The following is a 16,425-nucleotide window of genomic DNA, read 5'->3' as shown; positions in this document are numbered from 1 at the left end:
GTCCCTGCAGAGCGACGCTTCTTCCTGCTCCCTGGGCAGGGCTCTGTAGTCCAGCTCGCACCTCTCTGGCCCAGTCTGGGCCTGGCCCCATGCTCCAGGCCCTGGGGTCCTTGTCCTGGTCATGCTCACCCCTCATTCTTCAGCTCAGATCCCAAACCGCCCAACTCCGAATCTGGTCTGGTCCCATCACATAACCTTGCAGCGGATGCAGCCCCCTCGGTCCCGACACGCATCTGTGTGGCAGCTCTGCGGGGTTCACCCCCACCACCTCCCTTCCTGGGGGTGATGGGCCCTGAGGAAGTGTTTCTGACTTCCTGGAACCCAGCTCAGCACCCTGCACAGACAACCAGTTCAAGCAGTCCTTGTTGAATGAATGAATGGCTGAATGGTGCCTCCTAATCTTTATCCCAATTTCCTTCTAGAATCTTCCATGTTTTTATCCTCCACTCCATCTTTGCAAGGTAGTCTGTGTCCCCTCTGGTTCCCCCAAACAATGACAGCCCCCAGCAGAACCTGCCTTTTGTTAACGGGTGTGCGTTGGACGGCGGGGAGGGGGTTGTCCCCACATCCGGCCGTACTCAGGGCTTACTCCTAGCTCTGCGCTCAGGAATTACTCCTAGCGGTGCTCCGAAGACCTATAGGATGCCAGGGATTGAACCTGGGTCTGCCGTATGCAAGTGCCCTGCCTGCTGCACTACAGCCCCATCCCTGAGAGCAGAGCTTGGAAGCAAGCCCGTGACCAGCCAACAGCTGAACAAGGGGATGAAAAAAGATTCCTGGGGGCTGCGGGGACCGAGGGTCAGGCACTGAGCTAGCACGCAGCTGACTCTTGTTCAATCCCCAGTCCCACGTGGCCCCCTGAGCACAGCCTGGGGTTGACCTGGGAGTAACCAGCACCGAGCAGCCAAATGGCCCCGCCTGGCAGTGTGGTGAACCCAGGGGGCCCCCTAGAACTCTGCTGGCGGGGGGGGGGGGTTCTGCACCCACAGAAAGATTCATCATCTCCTCTGTCCAGAGAGACACAGATGCGGGGCCACAGCTGGTAGGTCTCAGGGCCCAGGACACTCAGACACAGGCCTGGGGTGTTTGGGGACCCCAGGGCCCACACACTGTGTTGCTAGGGGGATGGGGGAATGCGGGGCTGGGGTGGAACTTGGGGTCCTGCACGTGCTCAGCTTATGTCCCACCTTATGCTCCCCCCCCCCCACAGCCCTTTGGCCTTCTTTGCAGTCTCTGCGCTCACATGGGCATTTCCAAGCATCCCTGCAGCTCAGCCTCTGGCGCCCCCTGTCCCTCCAGGACCCTGCGGGTGCTCCCAGCACTCTCCTCCCCCCCTGCGCCAGGACCCTGGCCAGTTGGACCAGGGCAGTGCCTGTTTGCCCTGCGAGCTTGTTTTTGTTTGCTGAGGTGTTGAATTAGAATGTGTGGCTGGCACCTAAAAATAAAAACGCCCACCTGTGACCCCGGTCTCCAGCATGTCTGAGGAGTGTGTGTACCCACGGGCTGCCTGCCCACCGGGCCCAGCACTGGCCCTGTCTGGCCCCTCTCCTGCCTGAAGTGTCTCTCCCTCCCTTCCCGCCTGGCCCCAGGGGCTGAGTGAGCCCTCCCTGAGAGGGGACCGCAGCCCCTAGGCCACACACCCCCTCCCCAGCTTCAGTGATGTGATTACCCCTGTGTACTGACCACGGCCCACAGTGGAAGCCCACCCATGCCCTCTGTGTAGGCTCAAAGCCACTTAGGTCCAGTACCCAGTGTCCAGTGTCCCCCCCCCGCCCCCCCCCCCCCCACATACAACAAACCATACATCCTCCTGGTTCTCTGCTCTCACTCCAGACATGGATTTGCCAGGGCCCTATGAGAGCTGTCCGGGGCCTCTGACTGCCTTGGGGCCTGCAGGAGAGCAGCTGGCGGGTCCCCTGCTAAACCCAGCGCCCTGTGCCAAGCTGTGCCTGGGGCGGCCAGTGTGAGTGGCCCTGACTCTGACTTCTATGCTGCATCACCAGGTCCCAGGACCATCCTGGCACTGTGGGGACCTGGGGGATGTGGGGCAGACCCCTTGAGGGGAGGAGAGGGGGAAGGGACGGGGAGGGAAGGGGAGGGGAAGGGGCCCACAGGAACATTCCCGGGCGGGTGCTGCATCCAGGGGCCTCTCAGGCCCACACCAGACTCAAACCTTTCCAAGAATCGGGACGTGGGGGGACTTCACAGTGCAGAGGCTGGGTGAATGCCCGGAGTGAGCCTCCACCCTCTCCAAGCTGTTTCTGCTTCTATTTTCTTTGATTCTATTGTACCGTGTTCATCTGTGGTTTGGGGACCACATCGGCAGGAACGCAGAGCAACTCCTGACCCAGGGCTTGGGATACCATGAGGTAACAGGAAGAAGCCCCGGCCTCCTGCTGTACAACGCGTGCGGTGCGCCATGCTCAGCCCGTGAGCTTTCTCCCCAACCCCCTGAAGTGCACCTCCTTTGAAAGGCGCCCAGAGTCCCTGGGGTGAGCCCCAGCTCAGGGGCCCTTCCCCAGCCTGCTGCACCCACACCCTTGCCAGGGGCCACTCCCCGGAGCAGCGAACCGGACCAAGCTCCAGTGCCCCCGCTCCAGTGCCCCCCGGGTCAGCCCTGGGAGGCTGGGGGTGCCCGTGGGAAGGGCAGGGGAGCCCGTGCCCAGCTCACAGGACATGGAGTTCAGCACAAGAACTGGCCCCCCAACCCGGCGCCACCACAGCTGAGGTCAAGCTCCCAGGGACCTTATCCGGGCTTCCCCCCCCCACACACACACACTCTACCTCCTGCCGCGTTGTGCTGCCATAACCACCCCCATTAATCACCTCCCCTCACGGATCTCCCAGGAATGTGCGGTCTCATAAAAGCCAGCCCCGGGTTAAACAAATAAACGACCTGGAGACTCGACAGCCACAGCTCAGAGCCAGGATTCTGGCCCCACCCCCTGCACCCCACCCTAAGACTTCCCTCCCCCCAGACTGGAGGCAGCTGTGTCCTGAGGGGGACCCATTTGGATATAGGGGTGGGCCCCAGGAGCCTGAAGACCACTCCCCCCCCCCCGCCCCGCCCGGTGCCCATAGCATCCTGCATTCTGCGGCTCACCCCCTATCTGGGGCTCTACCTCTCAGCCTGAAAGGAACAAGACGTGCCCCTAGGGACAAGGAATGGGAGAGCAGAGTCCTTGAGGCTTCCCAGTCCTATCCTGTGCCCTCACTCTGCCTCAGTTTCCAATACGCAGAACCCCAGGATGTGTCCTGGGCCCAGCCAGGAGGAGCTTCTTCAGAGGGAAGCCCCGCCCCCCAGCTCCAAGCGCCTCCAAGGAGCAGGGGAGACATGGCCCCAGACCCCTCACCAGAACAGGGGAGCCCACAGGACTCTCCACACTGTGCTCCACCAGCTAGGCTCCGGGGGCCGGACCCAGGCTCTTACGCCCTCTCCAGGACCCCAGACCTTGATGGCAGCTCTGCCACTTGCAATATTGTGGAAAGCGACAGATGCCTACATTTGACCAAATGAGGAGACTCTCCAGCTCAGCGGGCAGAGGGTGGCTCTGTGTGTGGGCAGCCCAGGTTCACTGCCCAGCACTACCAGGAGTGACCTCCAAATGCAGAGGCCTGGAATAGGCCCCCAGCACTACCAATGTGTGCCCCCAAAAGAAGGAAGGAAGGAAGGAAGGAAGGAAGAAAGGAAGGAAGGAAGGAAGGAAGGAAGGAAGGAAGGAAGGAGGAGGGAGGGAAGGGAGGGAAGGAGGGAGGGAGGGAGGGAGGAAGGAAGGAAGGAGGGAAGGAAGGAAGGAAGGAAGAAGGAGGGAGGGAAGGGAAGGAGGGAGGGAGGGAGGGAGGGAGGGAGGGAGGGAAGGGGAGGGAAGGAGGGAGGGAGGAAAGGAAGGAAGGAAGGAAGGAAGGAAGGAAGGAAGGAGGGAGGGAAGGGAGGGAGGGAAGGAGGGAGGAAAATAAGAAAGGAAGGAAGGGAGGGAGAGAGGGAGGGAGGGAAGGCAGGAAGGAAGGGAGGGAGGGAGGGAGGGGAGGGAGGGAGGGAAGGAAGGAAGGAAGGAAGGAAGGAAGGAGGAGGGAGGGAAAGGAGGGAAGGGAGGGAGGGAGGGAAGGAAGGAAGGAAGAGAGAGGGGGAGAGAGGGAGGGAGAGAGAGGGAGAAAGGAGGGAGAGAGGGAGTGGGGGGGAGAGAGAGGGAGAGAGGGAGACAGAGGGAGAGAGAGAGGAAGAAGAGGGAGGGAGAGAGGGAGAGGGAGAGGGAGAGAGAGAGAGAGAGAGAGAGAGAGAGAGAGAGAGAGAGACCAAGGTTCTGCTTTCGACTTGCTTTCACCGACTCAGTGCAGAATCAGGGCATCTGCTGACAAACATTCCAAAGGGCTTTGGGTGAGTGCAAGGATGAGAAACGGGAGAGAGGAGTGTTGCCTTCCTAGCTGGGGGAGCACACTTGCACGCAGGCCCAGAACCAAAGGTAAACAGATGAATACGTGGGATAACAAATTGCTTAGCTTGGCTGCTATATTTAACAAACTCTTTCCAAACGTGGAGCTTGTGGTGGAGGAAATAAGAAAACAGATCTTAAATGCTATTTCCTTAATATACAAAGAACTCCTACAAATCAAGAAGTAAACGAAAATGGCCAAAGGCCAATAACAGGGAATAAAATAGGAAAGAAGGAACATAAAGGAACTCAAATAGCAAAGAGAAAAAAAAAATAGGCACAGACAACTCACTTTTGGAAAAAAAAAAAAATTAAGATCATTTTCACTATCAAAGCCCTCCCCAACCCCATGGGGGGAAGAGAAAAAACAAAAATAAACAACTAACTTCCACTCCTCCCTCCACAGAGAATCGGAAAAGTGGGAGGTTGGCAGCAGTGCAGGGGTGAGGACACTGTGTGTGTGTGGGGGGGGGGGGGGGCGCGTTGCAGAGGAAACAGCCCTGTGGTTGCCCCTCCAGCTCAGCCTGCCCAAGGCCGCTGCCTGCATTCGCCGTTTCTGCAGCCAACAAAGCCCACCGTGCTCCCAGTCAGAGCCAGAGCATCAGAGACCCAGCGCCAGATCACTCCAGAGGCTTGTCCTGGGATGCACCAGCATGTGGCCCAGAGATAAGGGGCTTGGGAGCTGGAGTGTGCCTGGGGACCACCGACATCCCAATACCAGGAGCTCCCGATTCTGATCAAACAGCTTCTCTGACTGTGCGACAGGATGGTTGGGGGGCACACAGCCTGCTGCTGGCTGCTGAATTCACCTGTTTCTCCCAGTGCCTTTCAACCACTCGGCCCTGGGCCTTCACGCCTTGGTGGGAATTGGGGGTAGGTGGCAATTTAATTTGAGGGGGTGTTTTCAATCCCCTGGTCCCCCACCCGACTCCCCCCCCCCACACACACTTTGTTCACTGGCTTCCAGCTCTTACCTGGGGGACCCCAAGGGCCAGGTTACCCCCCCAACACACACACACACACACACACACACACACACACACACACACACACACACACCCCTTACAGGCAGCCCTCATGTCCATGCATGCCCTGTCCCAAGCACATGGCCATGGCCACTGTCCATAGGTATTCTCCATAAGCCCGCGGGAAAGGCTCCCTCACCCCCGCCCACCCACCCCAGCTCCCCCCCGACCCCCTTTCCCTGGTCCAACCCTCCCAGGGCCCGGCCACCAGGGCCTGGGGCGCCCCCCAGTGGCGGCATGGTGGAAGGGCCGCCGTCCGGTTGACGCCCAGGATCCGGCTGCCCTCCAGCTCGCTTTCACGGGTTGGCGGCACGGGGCAGGAGGCAGCCCGGCTCTGCGCCGCCGCCCGAAGCCTCGCCCCTTCTGTGCCGGCCCGCACAGCCCAAAGGGCCACCCCACCCAAGACCTGCGCGGCGGCGCCTGCCTGGGCCCGTCCTGCCCCCCTGCCGGCCGCCGTACGAATAGCGCCTCAACAGCCCAGTTGGACTGCCCCGGATTGTTCCAGAAGACAAAGCCCGCCCCTGCCTTAGGTCCGTGGCGTGGCCCTCTGGGCCATTCGACGCTATTGGCTCAAATCCAAACTGCTGGCCTGGCAGAGTCCTCCTGGCACAGGTGTGTGGAGCTCAGCAGGTGCCAGGGCCCGAGGCAGGCGCTCAGATTGGGGAGAAATGTGTTTAAGGGGTACCAGCCCCCCTGGGGAGGTCTCTGCTCTTTCCTCCCCCTCCACGTTCCCCCCTAAGCTCTGGGTCCTTTCCTCCTGGATTCAGGAGAAAGGAAAGAGGGAGGGAGGGAAGGAGAGAGGGAGGGAAGAAGGAAGGAAGGAAAGAAGGAAGGAAGGAAGGAAGGGAGGGAGGGAGGGAGGGAGGGAGGGAGGGAGGGAGGGAAGAAGGAAGGAAGGAAGGAAGGAAGGGAGGAAGGAAGGGAGGGAGGGAGGGAATGAGAGGGAGAGAGAGAGGAGAGGAGTTCCCTCTCTCCTTGCGGAACACTCTGGCCCCCTCAAAGCCCTGTCCTCAGGGGTCTCATCCTCAACGAATGAGCCACGAACATCCTGCTTGCCGCTCCCACTCAGGTCCCACTGCAGGGCCTCCAGGAGCCACCTGGGGGCCCCATAGGAGCCCATCTGAGGTGTTCTGGAAGGACAGAGAGGTGTAACCCAGAAGTGAGAGACTGTGGCAGGCAGAAGGTGTGGTGGGTGGGGGTCTGAAAATGGAGGCATCATGCCTCTGAGCTGGGCTCGGCCGGGGGTGGGGGGGGCGGGCGCCCTCCCAGGCCAGCCGGAGAGGAGGCGTTGCTGAGAGCCCTATTCATCTGGTGTCTGTTTCCTGAGTCACATGCAGCAGTACTCAGGGGCTCCTCCCGGCCTCGTGTGTGGATGATGCAGGGCACTGCTTGGGGGACCCCAGGCCTCCTGCATGCAAAGCCTGAGCCAAAGCAGCTTAGTCCCTTTCTGCTGTCAGTGCTGTGAGGGTGGGGTTCTCACACGCAGGAGACTCGTGAACTCACACGTTGCTTTGTAGGAACTGGATCTGGTCTGGGATCCCCGCCCCCCCCCCCCCCCAGCAAAGCAGCCCCCTAGATCTGCCTTTTCTGAGCGTCTTTCATCCCCTTCTCCTTTTTACTGTTTTTGGGTTTGGGACATACCCGATGATGCTCAGGGACTTCTCCGGGCTCTGCGCTCGGGAATCACTCCTAGTGCTGCTGAGGATTGAGCCTGGGTTGGCCATATGGAAGACAAGCGCTCTGAGTACCCATTGCACTATCTCTGCAGCCCCCCTTCTGGGGAATTTAGAGGAGAAGTGAGCACAGAACAGAGGGGGGACAGTAGGGCCAGCCGGCAGCAGGGAGGGCAGCAGTGGGCACTGTGGTCGTGCAGGCTCTGCTAGGAACATGGTGAACTTGAAACACGTGTGGGGCATTGCTAAAGGGGCCCAAGACAGGCCTGTAGAACTTTACCTGTGGGGGGCTGCAGCCCCCTGCCCCAAGGCCGATGGTGCCGAGAGGGGAGTAGAGGCAGGAGTGCGGCTTTCACTGGCAGCCCGCCAGCAAAGCCTCACCCAGGACTCGGGGAAGGAGGAAAAAGCCGGAAGGTCTGAGCAGTTTAGGGTCCCCCACGGTGAGTCACCGAGGGCACAGGAGACAGCAACAGACCATGGAGAGACGGGAAGGCGTCCACAGCTGGCCACACTCACGAGGTGACGCGAATCACCCTTCTTTCGCAGTATCATTCCGAGGGAAAAAAGAACCAGCCCCCCGGAGGGATGTCACAGAGCTCCTGATCAAGAACCACACGAGGAACAGGAGCCATGGCCCTGACAGGGAACTCAGAAACCACAAAACCTCCATGCACGTCACTGCAAGGCCCTCCAGGTCGGTAGGGGCAGGGACCCCTCTTTCCACTCACGCCTCTGCCCTGAGAGCGCGGTGGCCTCCTGCCTCCTACCCGACCCTGAGGGGCCTCCCTGAAGGTGCAGCTGTTGGGGAGGGGGAGGTCTCTGGCCCATCCCGTGCCCGATGTGCCCTCCCATGCCGCCAGTCCACTGGGAAGGAAGACTAAGTAGGACACTGTGAAAAGCTGCTTTGAGGGCCCATTCGGACTTCTGGTTTCTCCCTGTGTAGAAAGCTGACAATCTGGGGTCCTTGCAGACAAACTTTCATCCAGTAAGAAGACTGTCCCTTGCCTCAGTTTCCTCATGCTTAAATGCAACTTGGGACGCTATTCCAGCCGCTCCCCTGTGATTCTCCTGCTGTCCAGCAGAGGGAGCCCGCATCTCTTCCCAGGCAGCCCACGGTCCGGCCCAGGCAGGCACCACTGGGGGAAGCTTCTGACCAGCCCAGTGGCCTGGCAGAGAGCACCGTGAGGTGGGGACGTGGGATGCAGCACGTGCTTTGCATATGGTAGACCTGGGCTGAGTTTGGGCACCTTGCGGTCCCCTGAGCACCAAGTCCCTTGCCGTGGGGAGAGTAGGCGGTGGACACCAGTAGACAGAGAGGCGCTGGAACCTTGTTTGCATGAAACCCTGTCGTGAACAATGTTGTAAGTCATGGTGCCAGTAAATAAATAAAACTACCCAGTCCCACCCTGCCATAATAAAATCACTCATATGCATATTGACTGCTTGGTTGGAGCCTTCAGACGCAGAGAGTTGAGCGGGCAATGGTGAGCAGTCTGGGCTGGGGCGCCTCGTCTCTGGTGGGGAAACCGAGGCTCATTTGAAACCCAGGGGCCGTGACACCAATGCTGCTCCAGGAAATTCCAGAAGGGCAGGGTAGGAGCCCCACACAGGCCTGGAAAGAGACCCACACTGGCCTAGCGCTGGCCTAAGGGAGAGCTGGGCCGGCCACAGCTGACTGGGCGTAGAGCCACTTTGGGTCAGAGAAGCAGGAGCGAAAGCCAGAGCAGGTTCTCAGCCCACTGCAGCCCCCTGGCCTTGTCACGGCATAAGTCACCACGGCCCTGGGCTCTGGGTCTGGGCCCTGTTTGCCAGCCGGACTCTTTCTGGGGAGCACAGAAGGTATGTGCAGTGGGCAGAGTGGGTGAGGGTAGGGAGGGACTCCTGGCCCAGGTGGAGCCCCATTTCTGAGCAGAGCTCAGCAGGACAGGCTCCTCTGAAGTGGTGGGGGGTGGGACAATGAGGGGACTTTGCGGGGAGGACAAGAGCCCAGAAGGACTGTCTGGCTTCAGCAGCCTGATCGTGGCCACTCCCCCTGGATGACAATGGAACCCCAACCAGTCTCGGAGCTGTCGGAGATGGTGAGCAGTCTGGGCTCTGGGCCCCACGTCCGGCCCTAACAGGCAAAGTCTGGGGCTTGTGAGACCAGTGTTTGAGGAAACTCCAGAGAAATGGCTCCCTTGACCACCCCTCCCCACCCTACCGCCACCCTGGGAACAGATGCCTCCAAGACCCGGGGTGGGACAGTGGGAGGGACTCGAAGGGAAACAGTGTCTGGGGAGCAGAGTTAGGAGGCGGGTCCCCACTGCTGTGGTCCTCAACAGGCCCCTGAGATGCAGAGAACTGGACTCCTGAGAGGCAGTGTCGGGTTCGAGTTTCTACAGAGCCTGCACCCCTTCGTTGCTGATGAGCTGGGGAGGATGTGGTCCGCGAGAGGGTCTCGGCAGTAGCTGCGTGCTTCAGGGGGAGCCCAGCTTTCAGGGGAAGGCAGAACAACATGGAGTGGTAGTAGGGGGTACCAAGAAAGCAAGGAGAGGCGAGTGGGGGGACCACCACTAGCACACAGAAACACACATATACATCCACATAGATGCATGCACATGCATGCGCGCGCGCACACACACACACACACACACACACACACACACACATACACACACACCATCCCAAGGCCCAGTGAAGCCAGCGGGCCATGCCCAGCTCCTCTCCAGGCAAGCCAGAGCAAGGCTGACTTGGACGTCCTCGGTTCTTGCCTGAGATTCCAGGCCTCAGCCCAGGACCTCCGGCCCTCCACCCCTCCCCCCACCCACACACCCTGTCCCCGGGGCCAGCAGCCACGTGGCACTCCGGGAAGGTCTGGCCCCTCCATCTGTCTTCACATCCCGGGGCTGTGGACTCCAACGCTTACACCCTCCCCGGCCCCGTGCAGGGCTGCTGCAAATTGCCCGGGACACTGTGTCTTATTTTGTTGCTTAGAAAATTCCCATCCATCATGTTGGGTGGAGTCGGACGGGACACATCGTTGCTAAAGGAACATGCTCTTCTGGGGAAAAGTTGGGAAATAAAAGCACAGAGACAGGGAAACACACCCTCAGAGATAACTGGTCTGGCTCCTCTGCCGTGTTTAAAGGGCCTGGCGTGTGACCCCGTGAAACTGCTGAAGCCCTCTGCCTCCTGGCCCTGTTTTTACCCCATGTTAGTTAGAAGTAAACCAAGTTGTGCAGGGCTGTGGTGAGCCTTGGCGCAGGCCTGCCCAGGGTCAGTCTGTTAAGGTTCGCGGGTGCATATGTTTCCCTGCGCATGCTCCTGCGGAAAGTTCTGTTTTATTATGAAACGAAGTCTTGGCATTTTGTCACAGGCTTTTATGGTGGTTGGAGGAGTCTCAGGTGTCCCACTGGGTAATTCTTGGCCAACCAGTGGCGGTTCAGTGGGAAGCTGCCAGGACCCTGCAGTGCTGGGGGCGGGGTAGTGTCACCAATGAACCCAGGCTGCACCTGGCAATGTTGGGGGCCTCCTAGAGCCACACTAGGTGATACTCAGGGTTCTGGAGGTGGGGTTGGATCAGCCACAGTGCAAGGCCCGCTCCTTAATTCTTTGGTGCCAGCATAAGCTTCTGTCTACCATCGTAATCTGCCTTTTCTGCTCATGGCATCAGAAACTTGCCTGTCCCCGGCTGCCACCCCCAGCCACGACTCAGGGGCTTTTGCCATGGGTACGGAGGGGTCCTTTCTGTGTTGCTTTGTGGCTGGGACTGCGCACATGCTCAGGCAGGTGCTAGGCCTGGCAGCTCAGTCCTCAGGTGGGGCCTGTGCTCCCCCACACTGACTACCCCCACCCCAGTCCCAAGGCTGTAGGTCAGGTCGCACAGGTCCTCGGGGGAGTTGAGACAGAGGTAGCAGTAGCGAAGCCCCTCCCTGCGTGACCACAGAGGGCAGCCTGGCCTGGCTGGACCAGAGACACATGGCTGGGGGCAATCTCTGCTCACCAGCTCCCAGGAGCAAGGCCCACTGCACTGGTGAAGAGCTGAGCCAGGCCTTGCCCTGAGCTCGAGGAGGTGGTTCCCAGAATGACTCCATCCTCCAGCCCCACCCAGCCCACTGCAACTCCTGTCCCAGGAAGCCCCTGACTCACCAGATACCTGGGTGCAGGGGAAGGACCTTTCCTCCACAGCCATGGGGTCCAGGCACACGGCATTAGAGGGGCACCGGCATTCCCACCCAGGGGGCCGCTGGCTTCCCTGGCAGCGGGTGAGGGGCAGAGAGGAGGCAGGATGTGGAGTACGTGTCACCCAGGAAACCCCAAAGCTGGAGAGATCTGGGCCTAGGTGTGGAAATGGGTTCTAGAATCATCTAGAATGGCAGATATCCTACTGTCAGAGAGTGGAAGGACAAAAAAAAAGGCCCTGAGCACTGATTTGGGGTTTAGGAGGCTGAGGGAGATGGGAAAATGAGAGTGGTCTGAGTGGTCACCCCATCTCCCAGCCCCTGGACAGGCCAGTTACCATCTGCCCTCTAAGCAGCCCCCGGTCTTGGGGCCCATCAGAGCGGGGACAGTCCTCACCCCATCCCCATCTCTGTGCACTAGACCCCCCCACACTCATTCCACTCATTCCACACACACCATGGATTCCTCCCTAGCTGCAGGCTCAGGTCCCCTCCCCAGAGAGGTGTCCACCTAGCACCCCCACGCCCCACGCCCCGGGCTGGGCCATGTTTCCCACCTGTCCCCTTCTGGGAGGGGCACCGAACTGTCTCTTCTCCTCTTCTCCCTCTGGAACCAGCATCCCAGTGGGCAGAAATCATGCACTCCCTTGGCTGCAACGCTAGCTGAGCCCCCTCCCTTCGTGGGAGGGGAATGTGGGGTGGGTTCCCAGACCGCAGAGGCAGCTGCACTATGAGAGATGGGGAAGGACATAGCTGAGGTAGCAGTTTACTGAGTGGCTGGGGAAACAGTGAAGTGACCGGTGGGGGTGGCAGGATATAACTCTGGTGGAGGGAGCAAGGTGTTGGCAGATGACCAGAAATGGGTCATCATCTCTTTTTCATCATATGGTTTCACAAAACGGTGACAAGAATCTTGTTGGGGCCCTGAACAGACAGTGCAGTGGGCCGAGCCAGTTACAGCCCGTGTATGGGCCCCTGAACCCTGCCAGGAGTGACCCCTGAGCACAGAGCCAGGAGGAAGCCCTGAGCACCACTGGGCGTGGCCCCCTAAACCCAAAATAAATCAGTCAATACATCAGTCAGTAAATCAGCCAATACCAAGCCCGGCACGGAACCAAGACCAAGGAGTCTGGGCCTCTCAGCAGGTCCTGTCCTTGAGATCAGCCACAGCAGGTCTGTAAGTGAAGGGACTTCAAGCTCGGGTTCCACCCTGGGAGCTCTTGGCCTGTGCCAGGCCCCCCGCCCAGCGCCAGAGCCCCCCGACAGCAGAGGTCTCTGCCCAGAGCCTGGCTGCACACGCGTTCGGCCTCCTCTGAATCCCACACCACTGCTTCTGGCCTTGCTCCTTCACCAGCTCTGCACCTGGGCCCACCCTTCCACCCAATGCCAGCAGCCAGCTAGCAGGTGGCACAGCCTCCCCGAGAGAGCACAGCCAGCAACACCGGGACCCGGGGCTCACTCCTAACTGCGCCACCCACCAAGGGACACTTGTACAGAGCTCTTAACATCACGCTCCTAGTCAGACAGGAACAGGGCCACCATGGAGCACAGTGGGAATCTGCATCCTTGTCTGGACGATTAGTCAATTAGTCGTGGTTGGAACAGCGGCTTGCACTCATTCGCGCTGGTCCCAGAGGGGCACCTACGCATGGCACCCCTTCTTCAGTGGATCGCGCCTTGTGGGCCTCAGGCTGCGACTGAACCCGCCCGAATGGCCCCGCCAACCCTGTGCACTTTGTCCTTATTACAGAGGATGACTGAATCCTGGATGCGTCAGGTCCTGGCGCAAACACTTCTACCATCTCTCCGCTTCGTCAGCCAGGCCCTTCCTATGCCAGGAATCGTCTCACATATCTGTGAGTCTCCATGCCTGCTTTCTCTCTGCCCAGGCCGGCCGCTGGGCTCCATCCTTTGCTTCCCACTAGTCTCCCTGCACTGACCCCTGAGGCCTCAGTCTTTGGGCCATAATGGAGAAGAGAGAATCCACCAACAAATGCAGGCTTGGTGGCATCCCGGAACAAGGACATCCTCAGGGAAATTGGGAGGGCATCCCAGCACAGGGAACGTGGGGTGGGCCCCCAGACCGCAGAGGCAGCTGCCCTATGAGAGATGAGGTGGGACATGGCCGAGGTAGCAGTTTACTGAATGAATAGCTGGGGAAACCATGTAGTGACAAGTGGGGGTGGCAGGGAATAGCTCTGGGTGGGGGGAGCGGGGTGTTGGCAGATGACCAGAAATGGGTCTTCATCTCTTGTTCATTAAGTGGTATCGCAAATCAGCCAATAACATGTTGAGAAAGAAAGCAAGAAAGAAAGCAAGAAAGCAAGCAAGAAAGAAAGAAAGAAAGAAAGAAAGAAAGAAAGAAAGAAAGAAAGAAAAAGAAAGAAACCTGAAAGTCCTTTGGAACCGACTTCTGGTCTCCGAGTTCCCAGGGACCCTTCTCCTTCTCTTACTTCAATCATTCAATAAATAGTCTGAGGCCCGCACATGCTTCTCTGTAAGCATCTTTTTTTTCTTTCCTTTTTGGGTCACACCCAGCGATGCTCAGGGGTTCCTCCCGGCTCTGCACTCGGGAATTACTCCTGGCAGTGCTCGGGGGACCATATGGGATGCTGGGAACCGAACCCGGGTTGGCCGCGTGCAAGGCAAACTCCCAGCCGGCTGTGCTATCGCTCCAGCCCCCCTGTAAGCATCTTGAGAAGTTTGGGTTTTCTCCCTAGAGCAGCAGGGTGCGAGACGAGTCCTAGAGGAAAGAATTGCCCCCCTCCCCCATTTCCCACTAGGGAAGGTCCCTGTGAGAGGGGCTGGGGCAGAGACCCATGGGGGGGACAGTGGACACTCCTTCCCAGGGAGGCGGTTGGATGAGGGCAGGGAATTGGGGGAGGGCGTCTGGGGAGACAGGACACCAGGAAGCGAGGACAGGGCGTGGGATGAGGGGGGACCTGGGGGTGCTTCCAGCCTCCCTCCTGTTTCCTTACCAGGTGCTGTGTCACCACAATAGGCCTGTGGGAGGGGACAGTGCATTCTTGGACTTCATCTGTTTGTTTGTTTGGGGCTACACCTGGCAGCGGTCAGTGGCTCCTCCCGGCCCGCTCAGAGGTCACTCCCAGCAGGGCCCAGGGGACCATGCAGCCCTGGGGGTCCCATCGAGGTGCCAGCATACAAAGTAGGGGCTCATCCCGGTGTATGGGCCACGCAGAGAGCACTGCTCTCTCCTTCCTCAGGGCCTAAAGCAGACTGGACCCCCAGGACAGAGACCCCAAAGGCAGGGACACAAGGGGGCACCAGCTCAGACTGGGATGGTTAGGCAGGAAGCTGGAGTGGAGGCTAAGCGTGGGACTCCAGCCACAAGGCCCAGCTTGGGGTTGGGCCGGGATGTGGCTGGGGATGCCACTCCCCCTCAGGGTCCAAAGAGCACAGGTGTGGCTGCCTCCCAGGTCCCCCCAGCATAAGGCCTGTGTTGCCGGCCAGCTGCTCACTCACAGCGGCCCTGGGCAGAGCTGCAGCACCGGGCACCAGCTTCAGCCAACTGGCCTCTCGGGGGCCCAGCCCCAGGTAAGACGCCTCCAGGAACATGGGTCCCTGTCCACTGAGGGCAACCTGGGCATGACAGCAAGGGGCAGCTTTCCCAGGGTGCAGCCTGGTTATCCCCAGGGGGCCCGGACAGGAGGGGGGTGCTCTGAGGCTGAGTGGGGGTGGGGGCCTCAGGGAGATCTTGCTGCTTCTCAGGGTCCATGACATACACCGGCAGCCCCAGGGGAACTGGAAATCGCCATGGGACAAGACAGAGCAGAGCGCCCTTCCCACTCCTGTGGTGAGGGTCTCAGGCACCCCAGTTTCCCTACCTGTGTACCCTCCAGGGGCACACAGCAACCGTCCTGGCAGTGGGCAGTGGGGGCAGGGCTGGGGAGTTGCCGAGCAGGGGTGAAGCTGGCAGAGTTTGATTCTTTCCAGGGATGAGGAAGAAGTGGGGGCCTGGGGAGGGAGTGGGCTGGGGGCAGGGGACAGGTCTCCAGAGAACCGAAGGAAGAAAGAAGCTCCCAACAGGGCCTCCCCGCCATCTCTCTGTTTATGAGTGGTTGTTTCACACTGAGTCATCTTATCAGCTGTGGCTATTTTTCGAACAGTCCCATAAACGGGTGGTGCTCCTGATGATACTGTTCACGAGCTCCAGGGCTCCTGCTTGAGTCAGGGGTGCCACTCGGGCCGGAGGCAACCCACTGACGCATCTCTCGGCAGAGAACTCACTCCGTTAGTCACATCATTCTCTGACAGCTTCCCCAGCCTGCCTCTACCAGGGGGGACTGGGGGGGGCACACCCCCGCTCCCAACACCCCTAACCGCTGTCCTTGCAGGGGACACAGCAGATGACAAGTGTGTGTCTGGGATCTGGGCCACCCAGAAACAGATAAACACACACACACACACACACACACACACACACACAGAGTTTTATGCATACATGAGTATGACCACAGGCACACAAACATACATATATACACAAACATATATATATATATATATAGAGAGAGAGAGAGAGAGAGAGAGATGCATACACATCCACAGTTATACATACTATCCATACTACACAGGCATACACACATGTATATAGGTCCATACACACATGCGCACACACACACACACACACACACACACAACAAGCAAAGAATGTGAAGCAAATAGCATTATCCTCTGGGAAATGCTCATTGTGATCTCAAGCCTGATACCCTCTGGGTGTCTCAGTGGTCTCACCCAACAAATGGGCCCTCACAGCCCCGCTGGGAAGATCACTCTAGGAGCGGCAGCCAAGGTTGTGGGACTGCTCAGTTTACGGCCCCGAGGACGCTGTGGGTGGGAGTGAAAAGCCAACGGCAGGGTGTTTGCACCAAGCTCTTGTCAGAGAGGCATGTGCCCTGCTCACGGCCATGTTCCAAGGGTTCCTCAGCAAGTGGAGTGGAGGGGGGTAGTCAGGAAGGGCTTCCCAAAGGAGATGCCCCTTGTGCTGGTATTCCTTCCTTCCCTCCCTCCTTCTTCTCTCTCTCTCTCCCTTTCCCCCTTCCTTCCCTTCCTCTCGCCCACCCTTTTTTCCTTCCTCCCTCCTTTCCTTCCCTTCTTTCTCCCTCCTTCCCTCCCTCCC

This window comes from Sorex fumeus, unplaced genomic scaffold (assembly GCF_029834395.1).
Source record: "Sorex fumeus unplaced genomic scaffold, SorFum_2.1 ptg000131l, whole genome shotgun sequence".
Lineage (NCBI taxonomy): Eukaryota > Metazoa > Chordata > Mammalia > Eulipotyphla > Soricidae > Sorex > Sorex fumeus.
The sequence above is the reverse complement of the archived record's forward strand: the minus strand, read 5'-3'. Positions refer to the sequence as shown.